The sequence below is a fragment of the Phyllobates terribilis genome, unplaced genomic scaffold (assembly GCF_046119375.1).
Source record: "Phyllobates terribilis strain yellow unplaced genomic scaffold, ASM4611937v1 Scaffold_4__5_contigs__length_816908805, whole genome shotgun sequence".
Lineage (NCBI taxonomy): Eukaryota > Metazoa > Chordata > Amphibia > Anura > Dendrobatidae > Phyllobates > Phyllobates terribilis.
The window spans coordinates 562,752,525-562,758,524 of NW_027362764.1; positions in this window are offsets into that span (position 1 = coordinate 562,752,525).

Sequence of the window (6,000 nt, forward strand, 5' to 3'; positions counted from 1 at the left end):
TTGAAAGAATCATGCTAAATAACTATATTCCCCACATGAAGAGATTAGTCCACCCAGTATTAACTGGTCAAATAACTCCTTCTAACTGACCTTGCACGTTCAGGAGCTGGAACGCTGGCTGCTCTGCCCTTTAATAGCAGAATTTTCCTGACGAAAATGCTTCTGATCAAATTAACATTAAGTACATCAAGATATTTTTAGCAATTTGTTTCCATTTTTTTACCATTTGTATATCATTGACATGCTTATCAATCCTGTGATTTCAATAATTCCACCACTTTTCCTTCTTGGTGATGCATTTTAATCCATTATAAAGACAAAAGGCTGGCCGCTATATTACACTTTCATCAAAATCAGGTCACAAACAGGACAGTGTTCTGGTGATGACGCGTTTCAACTTGAACAGTCTTAGTCGTAACATGTCCCTTTTATGTTGTTTCCTCATTTAAAAAACATTAACACACTCCCCCCTCAGTGACATCACTAGAATTAATTAATTATATGCAAACACAGGTGTAGTGGACCAATAGATTCAAATGGCAAAACATACACAATATTCCAAAATACAAACAATGTTTCACATAGCAAAAGAAGCAAACGAAAAAAAAAAGCAAACAAAAAAAATTAAATTACATTTTTATTTTTATTTTTTTTTTGTTTGCTTCAATTGCTATGTGAAACTATGTTTATATTTTGGAATATTGTGTATGTTATGCCATTTAAATCTATTGATCCACTACACGTGTTTGCATATAATTAATCAATTCTAAGTCACTGCGGGAGGAGTGTATTAATGTTTTTAAATGAGGAAACAGCATACAAGAGACATGTCATGATTAAGACTGTTCGAAACTCGTCAACACCAGAGCACTGTCCCGTTTGTGAACTGATTTTAATGAAAGTGTAATAAAGCTGCCAAGATTTTTTCAGAGATTTTTTGTCTTTATATTGGATTTACTTGCCCGGGCCGAGGGGCTTGCTGGACCTGTGAAACCTATGAGATGATGGATATACCTACAATGGTGAGCTCATCTAGATTTCTGCTTATGCATTTTTAATGTTGAGGAGTATAGTTTTTTTTCCTATGAAAAAATATTACTAACAAATGCACTTAAAGCGGGTCTGTCACCCCTGAAATGTACATTAAATTGATTAAACAGTTAAATAGGGGACTTAGTCACTAAAAAAATCATAATCAAAATTGTATGATTTTATAAATGTAGGAAAACACCTGCAACCTGTACAGTGTGAATAGTGGAGTTTGCTTCCAGCCTTTCCTTAATGTAGTCATTCACATGCGGCTGCCAGTCTTTCATTCACACAATAGTCTCATTTATAAAGTAACTGACACAGACAGCTTCTGTCTTCGTCACAGTAGCAGCTACTTAGGTCTACCTGGTCATAACAGACAGCACAGAGTATCAGAGATGCCTATCACAGCAGGAGGACTAGGAAAGTGACAGCACATTAATCACCAGAGCTGATAAACACATTTGTTACTGGCTTATTCAATATTATCTACAAAATGTCAAAGGAGATACTGAAATGGTGAAGGGAAAAGACATCAAACTTGGGAAAATGTCACATAAGCCCAAGTCATAATTTCACTTTTAGTGGATATCACTTGGGTCCTAGTGGGAATGCTCAGTCACCTGCTTAGTAGGGCCAAAAAGAAAGTTTCCTGTATACGATAAATCCACAAGTCGAGTATACAGCTGTTTCTATGGATGTCAGAGTTACAAGTACATTTCAAGACAACCCAAAAAGTTAGTGATGTACACTATATGTCTTTATTTTAACCCAATCTTACAGTTTGAGCTTAAATCTGAGGATTTATTTGATAAGTTAAAAACTAGAGGACATGCACCATCATTTTGAAAAAAGCTATAGAAAGACCCATATCCAGGGCCGGCTCCAGGTTTTTCTGGGCGAAAGAGTCTCAGTGGGCCCCTTTAACACATACCACGATTCATGATGCACAGATACCGCAGAGAAATCTGGGTATAGTACAATGCAAAGATTTCACTTCTTACATTACATGAGTGATATCTATTGTAAATTCCACAATAGCTCAGAAACCGGCGAATCGCTCCACACAGTATATTGGCCCCCATAAAATGCTCCATACAGAATACTGGAACCATAAAATGCTCAATACGGAATACTGGCCCCCATATAACGCTCCATACGGAATACTGGCCCCCTTATAATGCTCCATACAGAATACTGGCCCCCATATAACGCTCCATACAGGATACTGGCCCCCATATAACTCTCCGTACAGGATACTGGCCCCCATAGAACGCTCCATACAAGATACTGGCCCCCATATAATGCCCTATGCAGGCCGTTCCCCCCTTATAATGCCCCATGCAGGCTGTTCCCCCTCTTATAATGCCCCATGCAGGATGTCACTCCCCCCATATAATGCCCCATGCAGGATGTCACCCCCCATATAATGCCCCATGTAGGATGTCACCCCCCATATATTGCCCCATGCAGGATGTCACCCCCATATAATGCCCCATGCAGGATGTCCCTTTCTCCCCCATATAATGCCGCATGCAGGATGTCCCTTTCCCCCCCATATAATGCCCCATGTAGGATGTCTCTTTCCCCCACCTTATAATGCCCCATGCAGGCTGTCACCTTCCCCCCCATATACAGTATATGCCCCATGCAGGATGTCCCTTTCCCCCACCATATAATGCCCCATGCAGAATATCACCCCCCTCTCTTTAAAATGCCCCATGCAGGATGTCACCCCCCCCCCCCATATAATGCCTCATGCCTCCATACATTAAAAAAAAAAAAATCAAATACTTACCTCACTTCTCCTCACCTGCTGCCGCTGCTCAGGTCCGGACTCCAGCTTCGCCGGCGTCTTCCCGCTCTGCGCTGCCTGTGATGGCTCAGGGGAGGGCACGGTGGAAAGACATCACTGCACCCTCTGACCTGAGACGTCACAGGGAGCGTACGGCAGGAAGACAGCGGATCTGCGGAGGCACGGGGAGGGGTAAGTATCCGGCTGCCGGGGCCCTGAGCAAGCGGGAGAGAAGGGCGGGCGCTGGCACCGCTCTCCACCCATTTCCCGGTGAGGTGCCCGACCGCAAGTGGACCCCCCGCCTGCTCAGGGCCCCGGCACTTGCCCGGGTGCACCGGGTGCTGACGCCGGCCGTGCCCATATCTTGTAATGATGTCATTAAAGAACAACAGACCAAGGTATACGGTTGAAATATACAAAATTGCAAGACTATTTTTGTCACAACTTATAATAGACAATTTTCTTAAATCATACACATAAATACAAAATATCTTCCAGTTTTTTATCAAGACAGTGATCTCAAGAAGATTTTGGACCAGATACAAGTAGCATCTAAACGACCACCTACTTTGGGTACTGTCCTAGTACCTAATATGTTTGCAGAACTGGAGGTCGAGCAGAAGACTCCTTAGTTGCCTAATGTAGGTTTTCATAGTTGTGAATATAATAGATGCAATGTATGCCAGCATGCTCTTGTCGGAAACAAATTTACTTCTGCAGTAAATCAGAAATCATCTACATATGATATATAATTTCAGTAATTACAATTTGACACAGGAGTATTTGGCAACATGCAAGACATTGCAAGATGTTGGTTGCACCAGAAACTCTGGAAAAGTAACATGTTAGGCAACATCTAAATGATACGGGTAATCTAGATATTTTTAATGTATTCATGTTATTACACAATTTTCAAATACAATATAAGGGTAACGCCTCTACTTTGCAATTTACTGGTATAAGAAAAGTGTTTCACCTATGGGGAAGGTGATCAAAAACGTAAATTGTTCGATCGAGAATCATTTAGAATTTTTGTTTGGGGCAAACTCAAGTCACATGTCGCGATTGCAAGATTGTTTCTGATACATGCAAATTAAATATGGTTGTCCAGCCTTTCTACAATGTACATAGATTATAGAAATATGATTAGAAAGAAGTGAAATATGTTATTGTGCATATTCACACGACATGTTTTTATTGTGCTAGAAGTCTGTTTAGAAAGACGTGAAACGTGTTGTGATGCTATTCACATTATACATCCAGATGTGTTCTCTCTTAGGAGTACTATTTTAGCTGTAGTTTTATAATGGTGGCTGTATATTTTAGATCCCCGCTAAAGTGTTATTTATTTATATAGTTATTTAAATTGTTGTATCCTACAAAGTTCAATTCTGTCACTACTGTAATTTTTCATGATCGGAGTGGAGGTCTTTTTGTTTATTTTACATACATTACGATATAAAGGTTTTTTCATGGATTACACTGTAGTGGCAATGAAACACTATAATACTCTAAACCAGGAATTTTATGCAATATAATCTCGTGATATAGAATATATCGGTGATATCTAACTGCCCCTTATGGAGTTTAGCAGGGCAGACGTTTGAATTAGTGGTGGACAACGCGTTCTTGCCCCAGGTCACCCAGCCACTGGAGACACAGATCTGAGCCCTCACAACTAGAGACACTGCATCCATCCTCCCCCTCCTCACCTGATTCTACCAGGCAGTCAGATTACACTGATGAAGGCCTGAAGTGGCCGAAACGTTTGTTATTGTTTTGGACAGCATTAAAATTTACTGCAAAATTATCCTTCTGAGTGCCGAGGTTTTTCACATACAAGTTTGGGTTTGGACCCTACTCGAGCACCTTTCCGGTAGTGCAGCGTTCTCTGTCAAATTCCTTATGGAGTTTATGGCATGGATAAAAAAACGGAAATATATTTTTTTAACTTCAGTGTTCCATCTGTTTCGCACTGTCCTATTGTTAAGATTCAATGGATAAATAGAAAGTTAGGATATACAGAAAAATAAAAAAGAACAAAAATGTGTCAAAAACTAGAACAAAAACATAATAATCACAAGTACATTCAAAGTATATGCGAAAATATCTTGCAATATACAATCACCTGATGTCCAATTACCCTTTAAGTGAAATGGTACGTTAAGAAATAAGTAATATATATATATATATATATATATATATATATATATATATATATATATATTGTAATGCAGCGACTTGCTGGCATTACGGTAATGGTCTAGGATGTGTTTTACCTGACCATATACCTTCCCCCTCAGGTGACTGGTCACATGACTGTGACATCACACAGGTCCTGTATGCACAGTAAAGGTCTGTACACATGACTGGGACAGCACACAGGACCTATACACACAGCTGACTGATCACATGACTGTGACATCAGCAAGGTCCTGTCAGTATGTGTGTGTGTGTGTGCACAGGATATATTAACCCTGGTAATTTGAGACAGGTGTGTTCGGTGTGAGGCGTGAGGCCTGTGCTCCGTGTGTGTGGGACACCGTTTGTGAGAGGCCTAGGAAGGCCGAGAGTGAAGCCTGGCAGCCTGAAAGGCCGAGCCTGGATTCTGTGCGTGGATGTCAGTGGCCTTTGAGGGAAAGCCGGCTTGGTGAAGAACCCTGAAAGGCGCAGGCTGGATGTCAAGTGTGGAAGACATACCAGCAGCCTACGAGGGGACGACGGCTAGAGACCCCCACCTGGGAAAGCCGCAAAGCCACAGTGGTGGCGGAATAAACGGACTGTAGCAGCCAAAACCCGCTAAAGGTAAAACGCTGCGTTATATGAACATTTATGTTGTTGCCTAGCCGAGGGCTATAACGGGAGTCAAGTGGACATATCTGTCGCTGGAAAGGCTCCCGAATTGTGATGTGTGTAATATGCCGGTCTGCCACTTGAGAAGCTCCCGGAGGTGATAGGTGTAAACATGCCGGGCGTATACTAAGATGGACTGTGTGATTAGCGGTTTATGACGAAATAATAAACTGCATTGTGAAATATCGGAAGGACATTGCTTATGTGCCTTAATTGACCCAGTGCAGCGAGTATCCCCCATTATGATGACTAGCGCTGCCTTACATATGGTTCGAGAATGCGGGCAACGGCAGCCCGGTTGCTAGCGGCAACGACAACCCAGT